Genomic DNA, 16,666 nt, shown 5'->3' on the forward strand with positions numbered 1-16,666 from the left:
ACATGTAAGCTGCCCTTGCACATTTAAAACACGGAGTGCCCTTCACACCCATTTGTCCAGATACCATACAGCTGAAAGTCTAGAGCCAGGAATCTGCTCTGCTTTTAAGTGTTTAGATTGCGATGCTTGTTGTTATACAGAGAAGGACTACTTTCAGCATATTGGAAATCATCTAAAGAGCCACAAAACTGTCTTTTGTGTATTTGAAGGATGTAACTTTAGGACAAATATATACAATACATTTCTGAAACACAAAAGCAGAAGACACAAATCCTATTCTTTGAGTGATTTTAAGCAAGAAGTGAAGGCAAGTCACCATAATCAAACTGTTGATCATTCAGATTTACCAGAGGCCAGTGATGGTGAGGGTTTAGATTATAGTCTTATAGTCTTATGATAGTCTTATGGTGTCAGAGACGGTGTGTTTCACTTCTGTACCCTGGTTACCATTTCACATGTGGTGGCATATCTGCATCCTGTTTCTTGAGATTGTGTCAAGTTTATTCCCTGACTCTGTTCTCTCATTGTCCTGAAACAATGCCAATGGGACACTTATCCATGACTACAGTAAATCTCATAATTTCATGGGTTGTGAGGTTGGTGGGGTATCTGGAGGACTATGGTGAAAAGTAGTCAGTCAGACTGCCACTTTTGTGTCAAACTAATGGCCAAACAGCCAAACGGCTGCTGGTAAATTTGCCACTTTAAGTGTCGAGCCAAAAATACTTCCATATGCTGTATTGCTTTTCAATTTACCGAAACTGAGGGAAACCAATGCAAACACTATATTGTAATAATGGACTCTGAATTCTATCAGGTCATTAAATATGTTATATTTTCTCCATTTGAAGGACAAGTTGACTTTGGAATAAAAAGGGACATCCCTAAGGCACATTCAAAGATCACCATTTGGCAACACAATGCATTTGCCAGTCAGCAATGATAGAGAGTGACTAAGTGCATGTACTAAGGTATCTATTTGAGTAGGGTACTTAACTCTGTGTATTTATATCTTCTGCTACTTTATATTTATGCTCCAGCACAATTTAAAGGCGAATAGTATTATTCTTTTCCCACTTCATATATCAGAAAGCTTTAGTTAATAGTTACTTGCAATGATTTAAAATAAAAAGCCTATGACATGAAACTTGACTTACTACATCACAGTTATATTGCCCATTTTTGCTGTTTTCACTAACTTTGTAGTGGGATCAGCATCATTTATGTCACAGATTAAGTCAAACGAGAGTCAAGACACAGTGGAAAAAGTATTTTATTTCAAAACAAAAGGTGGCAGGTAGGGATTTGATGATGGGGTGTAATCTGGGCGGAGGCTTGGCAGAGGGGATCTCAAAGCAGAGAGCCGGCTGACAGGGCGTGGTAGACTGGTGAGGCAGAGTGGTCGTACAGAGGGAGTACAGGTGAAAGATAAGAGTGGCATACAGGCAAACAAACAGGCAAGGAAGGTTGATTCTTTTGTGCTAGAGCTTGACACGTGGTTCATAACAAAATGTGGATTGCACATTGATCTGACAGTGACTGTTTGATGATATAGTGATGGCTTGATGACAGCTGGGTAGAGAGAAAGACAGACAAAGTGAGAGACTGCCTGTGCTGCTCTGTATTCCCATTTTCCCGATCCAGTTCTCATATGTTTTTCATATTTCTTTTTCTTTGCTGTGATTCCCTCATTCGTACCCTCGTCTCAAGTCCAGGATCCGATAAACCCTATATTTTGACAGTTCATATTTTAAACCTTTGACAGTCTCTCAAGCGTAAAATAAGTACATGAGCAAAACCAAACCAATACCATTTCACTAGACTAACCAATATGTCCCACAAAATGTAATTTACCATGTTTTAGAAGGGGGCTCAACATATCAACTTTATTTTTTATTCTGTTGTCCTTCTTATATTTATTCATTTTCTTGTCTACCTTATTCTGACCTGCCTGCTGCTGTAACAAGTGAATTTCCCAACAAGTGAATGTGTGGATCCAGGGGCGGCTTCGGAATAGGCGACATAGGTGGTTGCCTAGGGCGCAAAATGCAGAGAGGGCGCCACAAGAGGCTGATTTATCATGACATGCTGTTCGCACTGGCAGAAGAGCCGGGAAGCACCGAGAAGCGCCGGGAAGCTCCGTGGCCGGCTAGCGTTCTACAGTGATGTTTTTAGGGTCTGTTCTAATTGTTGCGCTCACCGCCAGCGAATTGGGCCAAAAGCACACTGTAAAACAATTTTAAATTATATAAGTGATATATTATATATTATTTAAATGATCAACTAAACATCCCATAACTTCGATTTCCCAGCTGTTGTTCTGGAGTTTCAATTTCCCTGACTTCTGCCCCCACATGATGAAATTTCCCCATCTTTAATTATGTACTTCAATCTGAAACATATATATATATATATATATATATATATATATATATATATATATATATATATATGAAGGCCAATCCCCATTTTCCTCTTCACAGATCTGGACTATGTGATACCTCTTCCTGCTCCAGTCACTCTTGGTCACTCTGCTTTCCCCGCAAACTACCAGGACACTACCTGTCCTACTCTCCGAAAGAAGATCTCTTCAGCCCTAAAGTAAAATGGGGCCCAAAGCAGAGTTTAATTGCTGAGCATCAGCATGTTAATCTTGTAATTGTAACCATTTTAGAATGATGATGGATGCTTGTAGGTTCAAGAGCCACAGTGCCTCACAGAGCTGCCAACCTGTCTGTAGATTCTTCACTGTTGTTTTAACACTGTGCATTATACGCTCCTATAAATTCACCAGTAATCCTGGATTCTGAGACAAAGCAGAAAAGGGAAGTATTTCAAAATCTCAGCACCTGATTGAATGGAAATTCTTGCCTCAAAATATTGTTGAGGGAATATAATGTGAAACAAATCCTGGTGTGACATCAGCCAATAACAACTGACTGCCTTCTAACTGTGCATGGTGAAGTCTATCCACCAACATTAGATCCAGGATGAGCAATCACATTAATAATTCCCAGAAAAAGATGAAAAGGCTTTGGCTGTTTTAAGTCTTCATCCATTTGCTTCATAGAAATTAAAGTTGTGCCACAGCTGCATTTTCACTCTGAATTCTTCACTTGTTTCACGGAAGAATGAGAAAAGATTTTTGAGATTGAATACAAGTAGTTCAATGAGAATTTTCTTTGCATGCAGCTAGGATGTCAGGCACGTAGCCAGTCAGTCAGCCAAACAGTGTTATTAAGTTTTCTGCCGTGGTTCAGTTCTTCATACAACCATAATAAAGGATCTGCTTTATGGATTCTCGTCAGGATGCAAAGCCATATCTATATTACAGTTCTAATTCAGCTCATTAATTTTGGGGCATTATAATAGTTACTGATAGTGTGTGTTTGAGTGAATATAATTGTGTGTGTGTGTGTGTGTGTCAGACTGACGTTTTCTTTCAGTATACAGCTTCAGTTGTGATCAGCTTGCACAGAGTAGCTTTGTGTTGTTTGCTATATCACTATGTAATTAGAAGCTAGGAGCCACTGCAGTCTAGACTGGTTGTGTGTGTGTGTGTGCGTGTATGCGTGCATGTGTGAAATGCCATGAAGTTCCTTTATGTGCCATCATTATACTTATGAGGTACAGACAACAGCCCTGCAGCCACTGGAGTGCGTAAACACACACATCAGATGCACATATGCATGCAAGCACTCGCTCACGCCCAAACGGACGGTTTGCTGGTTAATGGAGCTCTACTCTTCTTTAATGAGCGTTGTAGTCGTTCTTCTCCCTGCTGTCCCCATCATTACATCTCTACCTTCCCCTCTTCTTCTTTCTATTTCTCTGTTCTTTTCAACCTACACCTGCTTTATTCTTTTATTCATTCATGTCTCTATTTCATGTAATCATGTTCATCTATTAATGTAATCTACTCTTGCATTATTTTTTCTCTCCTGCTTACCCTTTTTCCTGATTCTTTCATTCATCCCTGTTTTCCTTCCTTCTCTTTTCTTCTAAAACTTCTTAAAACCGCAGAGGGAGAGAGACAGCAGGGGAAAAGAAGTCAACATTCACGAAGAATTTAGAAGTCCAACTATTAGGAAAAAAAGGCCAGTGATGAAGAGGAGGACGTATGTTATGGATATAGAGAAAAATGATGCGGGGTAAAAGGTCGTTACAATGTAGGGGATAGTTGGCCAATAATGCAGGAGAAATGATGATGCAGGGAAAATAGCCATTAATGATGCAGGGGCTTTGCTAGCAATGATGATTCGAGGGAAGAGGTAAATGATGATGCAGGGAAAAGAATCAGAAGAGGAAGCGATAAGGACAAAAACAACAATCATAAGAGACAATTAGTGACACCACCATACGTCATGAAGGACTTAACCTCCATGAAAACAAGATTGTAGCAACTATTCATGCTTTTCACAGATAACATGTCTCCCGGTCAATCATCTCCTGTATCGCCACAAAACCTTACAGATTTACTTTTATAGGGATCAAAGTTAAATTTGGGAAGAGACCTTTGAGTTCACTTTCCTTTACTTTTGGTGAAAATGGACTGGACTGAGCAGATTTTGGGGGTTAAGGGCGAAACAAAAGAGACTCTACTGATTGGACTGAAATCTGTGGGACAAACAGATACACCTTTTTTTGTCAACCCTTTTAGAAATATTGTTTGCCTGTATAAACTTAGATGGTTACAGATAAATAATATGAATTTTAGGCTTATTCGGGCTTCATGTGATTTTGTGCTTTTTTTTGCACTTTTAGTAGCTTTTTTATTCAGTATTCAACGTTGTCACACATCAATCTATTATCCCTCTACTTTTAAATAGGCTATGATCTTTCTCTCTTGCTTTCTTCCTTTATGGTGGGCTAAACTAGATAACCCCACATCCTGACACTAAGATGACCAGTGCTCCTCTCAGGCATTTGTAATTTAAGTGGGACAGGTTTGGATCAAAGTCCTGAGTTACGCACTGTCATCCTGCATGTTAATTTATTTTAACAGTTATGTCTTGTTCCATAGAAATACAAGGACAGTTCTTCTCCTAGTAGTTGCCAGCTTCTCTTTTAGATTAATCTTGCCAGACTGACTCAATACTGCTTTTCTTAAAAGGTCAGCTGCCCCAGCCTGACTTTGAGGTTACCCAGTTCAATCAGTGGCTGTAGTTAATAAGCTACTTGTACTTCAAGGCATTTAATATGTTATGTTTGACATTAACTACCATTACCAGTGTGTTCGTGCAGGGTTGTTTTTAAAATTGACTCATTTATAACGTTTGTCATAGGGACATGCATGTAGCAATAATACGTGTCATTCCCTTGATTTGTTGATACATGCGCAATTGTTAATATTTTGTTTAGGCTTTTGTTTTTCATTTATGATTTATATTCCAAAAGTTCTATGTATTTTAGAACAGGAAAGTATATATTTTTCTACATTACATCACATTCTTTCCGATTTTACTTAAATAAAACATGCAAGTTAGCCCAATGAGCCCAATATTCCAGTTAATATTCAATTATTATGCTTATGCTCTTATTATAATTTTCTCTCAAAATACATAAATGCGTATTAAAGTAGTAGTTAATAGTTCAGTCTTTACATTTCTTTGAAAGGACTCATTGACTGGAGCACACTGATTAAAGTATTTATAACAACACAAGTTTCATTACAACTGCTACATTATCTGTCATTGGTTCCACTGGCAATGGGATTAAGGTTTGATTAGAATATAGATACAGAAACAGGTTGGTGATGTCATAGTGGTAAGATTCAATTATTGCTTTGCACGACTAACAATATATTAAAGGATATCAGTCCAACATTGTATCACATATTGCATCACTATAACAAAATCAGAAGCAACACACACAGAAAGGCTTGCTTAACAGCAAAACTAGAACAACTGCTTACATAGTTTCGATAACTACTTAATGCTTTATTTTCTTGTAAAAAAAAAACCTGCAACCTGGAAGTTTGTTTGCAACCTTCTATTCTTTTGCTATATTTCCGCGAAATTCTACAGCCATATCGGCAGCTCTGTGAGTATATGATCTCATCTCTGTGAGTTGAGTAGCCTACTCACAAAAGTGAGAGCAAACATTTTTCATGTTCAAGATGTCCATTTCATTTATTTATAAGGACAACTAATATTAATCAACACTTCTATCAATGTGTCAGTTTTATTCTTGATCAGAGTTGGAGCAACCGACCAACATTTCCTTCCCTAGAGTGATGCTGGTTGCATAGAAACCCAGAAACCCCAAATATTTATGTATTGTATTTTTACACTCCAACCTGTGTGTCTTAAGGTTACTTAACGTAAAAATATATTTTTTAAAGTGTTAATATTTTTAACACTATCAGTTTAGTTGTGTTCATCATTCTTTGATATTATGATATCAAGAATGTGCAATCTGTTTATTTAACAATTGATTTTCAAGAGCGACATAATCTATTCATTGCCAGATCTGTGATTCATTTAAATAAGAAATGCCCAGATGAAACTTGGAGTATCAGCAATTTAGACGAACAGCTGAGGTACCGAGAGGTGAGTGACAAAATATCTTGTTTCGGCTGCTATTCACTACCTGCACAATGTAGTGATGTACCTCCACTTTCTGCACTGCCAGTCGGTTAACTTCCTGTCAACCCGACTGTTACTCTCACGTCCAACTTGTGTTTTTGTGGTGCTTAAATAATTTTTTCACTCTCACAGTTAGCTTGGTATATATCCTAAATAGTATCTACCATTCATATTTTGCATATGAGTTCATTTATATTTTTTTTGCTTGTTTTTAGAGTCTGACAGTTAGCCTAGGTATGAAAAAACCACAATCATGTTTACATTACAGTTACATTACATTACAGTTCATTTAGCTGACGCTTTTATCCAAAGCGACTTACAATAAGTGCATTCAACCCAGAGGGTACAAACCAAGAACAACAAGAATCAAGAAAGTACAAGTTCTTCAAAAATAAAGCAAAACTACAAAATGCTATAAGTAAGTGCCATTTAAATGCTACTAAATTGTTAGTTTCAAAAATTGTTCTTTTTTTTTTTTTCTTTCTTTTTTATTCAAGGTATAGTCTGAAGAGGTATGTTTTTAGTTTGCGGCGGAAGATGTGTAAACTTTCTGATGTCCGGATGTCGATGGGGAGCTCATTCCACCATTTAGGAGCCAGAACAGGAAACAGTCATGATTTTGATGAGTGTTTAGCTCGCAGTGAAGGAGCAACGAGCCGATTGGCCGAAGCAGAGCGGAGTAAACGGGCTGGGGTGTAAAGTTTGACCATGTCCTGGATGTAGACTGGACCGGATCCTTTCACAGCACGGTACGCAAGTACCAATGTTTTGTTTTGAGGCGGATGCGGGCAGCCACTGGTAACCAGTGAAGGGAGCGGAGGAGCGGAGTAGTGTGAGAGAATTTGGGTTGGTTAAAAACCAGTCGAGCTGCTGCATTTTGGATGAGCTGCAAAGGTCGGATGGCACTAGCAGGTAGACCTGCCAGGAGGGAGTTACAGTAGTCTAGGCGTGAGATGACCAGAGTCTGGACCAGACCCGCACTGCCTTCTGAGTGAGAAGGGGACGTATTCTCCGGATGTTGTACAGCATGAATCTACAGGAACGTGTTGTTGCAGTAATGTTGTCAGTCAGGGAGAGTTGGCTGTCGAGTGTCACACCCAGGTTCCTAGCGGTCTGAGTGGGGGTTAACACTGAGTTGTCAAAGTTAATAGTCAGGTCGTAGGTGGGAGAGTCTTTCCCTGGAAGGAAGAGTAGTTCAGTCTTGTCAAGGTTAATTTTCAGGTGGTGTGCGGTCATCCACTGAGAGATGTCAGTCAGGCAGAGATTCGTGCTGCTTCCTGTGTTTCAGATCGGGGAAAAGAGAGGATTACTTGGGTGTCATCAGCATAGCTATGGTGGGAAAAGCCATGAGAGTGAATGACAGAGCCGAGAGAGTTGGTGTACAGAGAGAAGAGGAGAGGACCCAGGACAGAACCTTGAGGGACCCCAGTAGTGAGAGGACAAGGTTCAGACACAGATCCTCTCCAAGTAACCCGATAAGTGCGGTCGTTGAGGTAGGATGAGAGCAGGGAGAGAGCAGAGCATGAGACACCCAGGTCCTGTAGGCAGGAAATAAGGATCTGGTGGTTCACTGTGTCAAATGCAGCAGAGAGGTCTAGAAGGATAAGGACAGAGGAGAGAGAGCCTTCTCTAGCAGTGTGAAGTTGCTCAGAGACAGCAAGGAGGGCAGTCTCAGTTGAGTGACCTGCCTTGAAACCAGACTGGTGAGGGTCAAGAAGGTTATTGTGGTTAAGATGGGAGGAGAGTTGATTAAAGATAGCACGCTCGAGAGTTTTGGAAACAAAGGGAAGAAAAGACAGGTCTGTAGTTATTTACTGCAGACGGGTAAAGGGTGGGTTTCTTCAGGAGAGGATTTACTCTTGCCTCCTTCAGAGAATTTGGGAAACAGCCAGTAGATAGGGAAGTGTTGATAAGATGGGTGAGAAAAGGAAGAAGGTCAGGAGCGATAGACTGGAGAATGTGAGAGGGGATGGGGTCAAGGTGGTCGGGCGGGCAGAGGTTACCAAGGTAAGAACTTCATTGGGAGACAGAGGGGGGAAAGAGGAAAGCGAACGGGACAAAGATGAAGATGTTGGAAATGAAGTTATAGAAGGAGGATCAGAAAATGAAGAGCGTATGTCATCTATCTTTTGTGTAAAGTAGTTGACAAAGTGGCATGGTAGAAGGGAGGAAGGAGGAGGGGGACTCGGGGGGTCAAGGAGGTTGGAAAAGATGGAGAAGAGTTTTTTGGGGTTAGAAAATGAGGATTGAATTGCAGTTTGGTAAAAAGTGATTTTGGCTGCAGAAATAGAGGCAGAAAAAGAGGAGAGAAGAGACTGGTAAGCGAGCAGATCCTCCGGGTATTTCGATTTCCGCCATTTCCTTTCTGATGCTTGCATAGTGGCACTGTCGGCACGCATCGAGTCAGACAGCCACGGAGCTGGGGAGGACTTGCGGACCTGTCGTGACGTGAGAGGACAGAGAGAGTCAAGAGAGGAGGACAGAGTAAAAAGGAGAATGTCTGTGGCAGAGTTAGGATGCATGAGTGAGAAGGAGTCAGTGGAAGGGAGGGCTGATAAAACAGAGGAGGCTAGCAAGGCAGGAGAGAGGGAACGAATGTTGCGACGGACAGGTACAGACTCTGTTGATGTGGTAGGGTTGTCAGTTTGAGATAGTGGGAGAGTGTAAGAGATAGTGGTCGGAGACATGAAGTGGGGTTACAGTGAGGTTAGATGTTGAACAGTTTCTGGTGAAAATAAAGTCAAGGTGGTTACCGGCTTTGTGAGTAGGAGGGGAAGGACTGAGTGAGAGAGCAAAAGAAGACTGTAAAAGTAATAGGTCAGAGGAATTCTCTGTGTGGATGTTAAAGTCACCCAGGAGGATAAGTGCAGGGCCATTTTCTGGGAGGTTTGACAGGAGGACGTCTAATTCCTCCAGAAAATCTCCTAGAGAACCTGGTGGATGGTAGAGAACAATGATAGTTAATTGTACCGGATGAGTAACTGTCACAGCATGAAATTCAAAAGACGTTGGGGTAAAAAGCGGAAGCGAGTAGAGAGAGAAACTCCATTTGCGGGAGATGAGTAAACCTGTACCCCCTCCCCTACCATTGGGTCTGGGCGTGTGGGTGAAAGAGAAGGCAGAGGAGTGAGCAGCTGGGGTGGATGTGTTGTCCGGTGTGATCCAGGTCTCAGTGAGAGCAAGGAAGTCCAGCGATTGCTGTGTAGCAAAGCCAGAGACGAAGTCTGTCTTGCGGGTAGCTGACTGGCAGTTCCAGAGGCCCCCTGTGACAAGGTGTTGAGTATGTGTGGAACGGGTGGGATAGATAAGAGAGGAAAGGTTACAGTGTTGGTGTGAACAAGTGCAAGGACTATAGTATCTACGAGTAGTAATGCGCACGGAAAGTCTACACATTCAAAAATAAAAAGGAAACAGTACTCAGCCTCCCCCGAAGACTACGATGACTCTTTCATGATCTTGATGCTGGATCGTGGTCTTGCTGGCTGCTGGCCAGAGACTGTGATTGCAGCGGGACTGCCTGACACATAGTATTGAAAAATGTTTACCCCTATCGATGCTGCTAAAAATCCTGATGATGTTTTCTTACACCTGACATCTATTGCACTTCTGTCCGTCCTGAGAGAGGGATCCCTCACATGTGGCTCTCTCTGAGGTTTCTACATATTTTTACCTGTGAAAAGGGTTTTTAATAGTTTTTCCTTACTCTTGTTGAGGGTTAAGGACAGAGGATGTCACACAATGTTAAAGCCCTATGAGACGAATTGTTATTTGTGAATGTGGGCTATACAAATAAAACTTGATTGATTTCACAGACGCTGAAGCTGACGCTCCAAACACTTCCTGGTTTTAAACCAGAGTTGACGATAGTTGGCTACAGCTGGGCTGACCACTCCCCCTGCTCAGGAGGCAATCAGGCACCTGGTCTAATGGGCCAGTAATGGGCCAATTCAACAACAAGAGGAACTTGTCACTTTATTCAGTGAGTTTCCCAAAACTCCTTATTTGCCACAGACTGTTTCTGGACCAAGTTTATTAACCTCAAAAGTTAGAAAGTAAAATAGAACTTAGTCTTTAACAGAATTGGAATAACAAATCAAGCATTTTAACTTTAGCTGGTTCCTTTTTAACTCTCAATCACTTGAGTGAAACTATAAACAGTAAACAAAAGCAATAAACAAACAGGCTCCTATCTCATACAATTCAAGGTAAGGTCAAACAGTTCAAACTATCAATCTAGTTAACCTAAAACAGCAGATACAATAGTAATCTAGCAGAGAAGCTTAATAAAGAATATACTTTGCCTGAATCCAAGAAGTCCATAAGTATGATACTCCAGAAGTCAAAATGCTGTTTATGGAGAGAGGGCAGCTCTGCAGAGATTTTCTCAGTCCCTTTTGCTTTTCATTTGCAAGGTGAGGGTTCACTGTCACCATCGGTCTAGAGCAGTGATCGCCAACCCTTTCAAGCCCAAGATCAGTTTTTATTCGTGAGCTGAGTAGACCTATCTTCCAAAAGAAACACTTTGGGGGGTCATATTCATTATTTATGCAATTTCTGTTAAAGGCTCAATGTACAAGTTTAAATATATAGATGGAATGGCACTTACCGAACCTGTTTCAAAGTAAAAGCATTCAGCGTTACACTTTCTGAAACCATTAATTTGATCTAACTGGGTATCCAACTTGTATTCAAGGAAATGCAGTATATAAACCAGCTGTTCTGCCGCCAGTAGCGGACATACTGTCAGTGTGAACAACGGACACAGAGCTGATCTGCGGCGCAGCCTGTGTGTCCAGAGAGTTACGGGGATTTACAGTGAAGACTGTCGAGATATACGCGATTGACTGGTTGGTGTGTGGCAGGCATTTTCTACCAGAGATGCGATTAAAACTCTGAATGGACTTCATTGTCTTAAAAAACGGGCCTTGCCCGTGTTAACCACGCTATTTACAGACACTAAAAATTATCAAAAATGCTAACAGTGAACTATGAACGGTAGGTACTATTGAGGATTTATAGAAGCTAATTGTGAGACTGAAAAAAGATTGAAGCTAAAGAAACCACTATGTGGAGATCATGTCGGACGTGAGAGTAACAGAAAAGGCTAATTGAATGGATCTAGTTACACTCATGTTAGTTTTTGCTGTTGAAACTGTGTTTCCGCTATTCTTGGCCAGGTCTCCCTTGTATAAGGGATTTGTAATCTCGTTAAATACAGCTAATAATAATAACAATACAAATAATTATAATAAAATAACGGCTACATGTGAGAAAAGAAGTACCATTGCATTTAGAATGTTTATGTAATGTTAATCAATCAATCAATCAATCAAGTTTTATTTGTATAGCCCCCATTCACAAATAACAATTCGTCTCATGGGGCTTTAACATTGTGTGACATCCTCTGTCCTTAACCCTCAACAAGAGTAAGGAAAAACTACTAAAAACCCTTTTCACAGGTAAAAATATGTAGAAACCTCAGAGAGAGCCACATGTGAGGGATCCCTCTCTCAGGACGGACAGAAGTGCAATAGATGTCAGGTGTAAGAAAACATCAGGATTTTTAGCAGCATCCATTAGGCTAAACATTTTTCAATACTATGTGTCAGGCAGTCCCGCTGCAATCACAGTCTCTGGCCAGCAGCAAGACCACGATCCAGCATCAGGATGGGATCCACTATAATCCACAGTCATTGTCCACCGCCGCCAGTTAGAATCCATTATCAGCTGCCGCCTCGGTCGTGGTCCCTCATCATCCGATGCCTACGCGACAAAGGATCCTCCATTACAACGACGATCAGCTGGCACGATACAGAATCCACCGAACTGGATCCACCATTGCGACCTCCGACACGCGATCCACAATCATAATCCATGGTGCGGCCACAGCTGTGGCCCTGCATCCGCGGGCGCTAAGGCACAGAAACTCCGGGAAAAGGGGTCAAGTTAGTAACATGTACTGATGAGATAAGAATTATCTTGATGTGATAAATATGGAGAAAAGGAAGGAGAAGCAGGAAAGAGAAGCTCCGTGTGTCTTGTGTCATAAATTCCCTGTGCGTCTTAGCATCATCAGGGGTTTTTGCCATTTAATCAAATTTGGAACATCGCACAAATTAGCTCTAACTATAAGCTTTATAAAAAAGGAAGGTTAAGTGGTCGCAATGGTTACCAATGCACTGCACCTGCATTTGGCCATCTTTCCCTGACAAATATAGGAGCCAGATGCCAAGTCAAGTAAACACAGGTACAATTAGGACCCAGTGAGCAATTTTGAGATATAGCCCCCTGTTTGTGTCTTCCTGTCAGCTTTGTCATAGCTTAAATGTTCTGCAATTACTGACTGAGTGTGAGGAGCTGGAATGTTTTAAGGCTTATTCATCACAAGGCCAATGCCATTTGGCCCTCTAGCATAGATTCATACAGGTTTTACCCAAAGTAAATGCCAATATGCTGCTCACTTATGGTTTTGAACCTGGAATCTAGACAAAACTCCTTTAGTGTTTGTGTGACACCCCACCATTTATGTGTTGAATACATTGATGTTCTCGTTCAGATAAAAGGCTCAATATCGAAATGTAAAGTATGGCTGCAAGCTGAATACGATAATTTGGATATTACATACTGGCATGTTGGCAAGCAAGACTTGGACACCTCAAGGATTTAAACCCAGGACCTTTGTACCCTGAGAAGGCCACTAACTGACTGAACCAGAGGGGAGACATGCTTTTTCAGCCACCTATAAAGGTGTATTTGTTTCTATTTACACTTAAAATGCTTACAACAGGTGGGGAGTGGTTAAGTGACTGGCTGCAGCCCTGCCGTGACCCGAAAAGCATAAACTATATAGATTACGAATGGACTGACATCAAAATGTTGTTGCTAAAATTCTAAAAAAGCCTTTCTAGAGTTGGATACGGTCAAATCATTTGATGAAGTTGGATAAAGTATTCAAAAGATCAAAATAAATAAAACTGTGCACACAGTGGTACTTACGGTCAGGCTCATCATTTGACATGGTAAAAAAACATTTGAAAAGTGATATTAAGTATGAATACAAATAAATAGAGTAGTGAAGATTGAAAGAAAAACACTTAAAGTTTTGAGATGCTGGTCCATGATCAAACATACTGGCAATATATGTTATGATTTTATTCAGGAAACTGTGACAGTTCTTGTTGCCACTATATTACTCAGCACACCTTATTATGAGTATAAAATAATTCAATAATGACTTGCACTGTCTATCCCCCTGGCTTTCGTCAAGCACACTTCTGCATTAAAAAGAGCTGTACTGATCAACTCAAATGGTGCTGATCTCCTGGGCCACCTCCACACCTCTCTCCTGCAGCTAGACTTCAAACACGGATGTTTGAAGTCCATGCTTGCGCCATTGAAGGAAAAGACCTCCACTTTAAATTTCCACCACATTTCAACTTCAGACTCTTTTCGTAATGCAATTGAATTCAGGAGACCAGACAGAGGGGCATATACGTGAGTAGTACCTTTTTCAATAGGCCCTGTTGCTGCAGTGAACAGATCAACATTGAAACTATGCTGATATATAATATAATTGTACTGCCCATTCTGCTGTGAAATGTGTGCAGTACACAGAGAAAACAGGCAATACCTCAAATCTCGAGAAGAGCAGCACCGCTCACGCTGCTGAATCGCGCCTGAACCATGTTGCTCACACAGGCAGTGTGGAAGCTCTGATCTGATAACATGGACGCAGAAATGAAAAGCCAGGCGTTCCGTGACCAACACACCAGTATGACACAAGCGTAAGAGTTAGCACTCAGAAATGTAAAAAAGCCAGGAACCCAAGCCAGGAACTTTGATGTAGTCATAACTCATTTTCAATTGACTTGACTACTGTAATGCTGTGTTTACAGTTCTCTGAAAATCAATCAGACGGCTGTATGTCATCCAAAATGCTGCTGCCCAATTCCTTACTCACACTAAGACCGTGGATTGTATCCCTACAGTTCCAAAGCTGCATGTCTGTCAAATAATTGACATCAAAATACTGAGATTCCTTTATAAAGCACTGAACATTTTGAGGACCATAATACATTTCTCATCTGCTGCTACTATATAAATCACCCAGGCCCCACAGGTCTCTTATCCGTCCCCAGAGTCAGTATTCAGTTTTTACGCACCACATATGTGAAACAAACTCCCACAGAACTGCAGGTCTTCTGCAATTATAAACTCTTAACTCTAAATTGATGCTGAAAACTGCTGTCGGTGACAGCATTTGACATAATCAAGCAATGACTAATTTATTGTACTGCACTTTTAATTTTACTCTTTTATTTCTTATTATATAATTTCTTTATTTCCTTTTCTAATTTTCCATCAGATTTTTTAAATGTCTTTCATGTTTATTTTTTTACTCTTTTATGTTGCTTTTATTTGTCACATTACCTTTATATATCCAATGCAAAGCACTTCAAATAGCCTTGTAGTTTAAATGCACTATACAAATAAACTTGCCTTTCTTCACCAGTACATTGTGCTGAGTCGTTAATACTTGAATTTAATTAATAAATTAATTTTTTTAATTTTATAACAAAGTAAATGGATTGCATGCTGATCTTCACAATATTTTTGTCCTTCTACATAGTGCAAGTGAGTCGTATCTTTATCAGACAACAACAGTATACAATATTAATACATTGTGTTAATGTTGAGTATATTTGCCATGCAGCAGTCAGTCATCCAGGAGATGTTATTAAGCTTTCTGCATTGCCTCAGTTATCGTAAAACAATAATAAAGGATTGACTTTATTGATTCTAGTCCAGATGCAGACCTCATATCCATATTATGTTTGCAGTTCAGTCCCTTGGTTGACTGGTTGGTTGAATGATTGGCTACTTGGCTGTTTGCCTGTAATAAGCTGCAGATCAGCAGTATTGAGTTAGTTGAATCTGGTAGAATCTATTAGTTCTGGAGAATTTCAAGTGAATGTGCAAATACAGCCGACACTATCAGCAAGATGCACACCTGGGGAGAGAGTTAGAGAGAGGGAGAGAGAGAAAGGGAGAAAGGGGGAGAGAGAGTGGTGAGATGATGCCTAATGTGGTGTGTAATGCTGTTTTTCTGTCTGTGATTGGCTCCATTTAACCCTGAGTAACCCCCCTCCACTCTCACTCCACCTCTTCGCCAGCCAGCTGGATGACTGACTGAGCTGCTGTCAAACTATAGGAAGCACAGATTGTATATGTACTTCTGCTTTTATCTCTACCTGCTTTTGGAAGTAAATTAATCTTTATCTCCTCTGACAGTCGCTCTTACCTGGCCTTGCTGTCTCAGCCCCATCGACTATGAATCAGCAGAAACCAGACCCCATCACTGGTCACACAGAGGGAGATTTGGATAATATAAATGGTGAAGGTTGGAGAGGGAGAAATATGAATAACTTTTAGAAATTGGAAGAAAACCATATCATCACACAGACCAATAATGTTGGGAAACTGACACATATTTTGATATACCATATCTTCCAGCATCCACATCTGACATAATTAACATGTAACCATCACGACCATCAAAAATGTAGACACTGGAGAGATATTGCTGTTTTGCACCATGAGCACAAATAAATACTGTGATAAGGTAGATTTCTCGCTCCCACAGGGAGTGAGGCTGACACTGTCAGCTATCACATTCGCAAAGGATTAATATCCCTGGGAATGTTGGTGATTAAACATTAGTCATGCTAAATTAATCAGTCTTTACAAAATTGTTGAGAAAAAAAGGGATTTTATTAAACGTTGAGGATTGGCTTGCATCTAAAGTGCAGGAAACCTAATACCATGTCTTGATAGCATTTAAAAAATACAATATAGATAAATAATAAAAATAGAAGTAGTTTTGTGTCGGGGAATACATAACTTTCTAGAGTTTTATGACACACAAAATCAACGACTAGAGGGTGCTATGATGGACTCGATTCAGCTCTCGTGGTGGCTCAGGAGATAAAACTGGGTGGTCCACTGACTGAATGGTGGTTAGATCCTCCATTGCCTGATGACTTTGATCTGTGATAGAAATAGAAATGCTGACTATAGAA

General features: G+C 40.5%; 1 pseudogene; it reads right to left on the reverse strand.

Annotated features, from left to right (window-relative positions):
• Window positions 1-7,075: 7,075 nt before the first annotated feature.
• On the reverse strand, window positions 7,076-15,912 carry LOC133012203 (uncharacterized; annotated as a pseudogene).
• Between the last annotated feature and the right edge of the window lie 754 nt (window positions 15,913-16,666).

The sequence above is a fragment of the Limanda limanda genome, chromosome 10 (genome assembly GCF_963576545.1).
Source record: "Limanda limanda chromosome 10, fLimLim1.1, whole genome shotgun sequence".
In the NCBI taxonomy this organism is placed as follows: Eukaryota; Metazoa; Chordata; class Actinopteri; order Pleuronectiformes; family Pleuronectidae; genus Limanda; species Limanda limanda.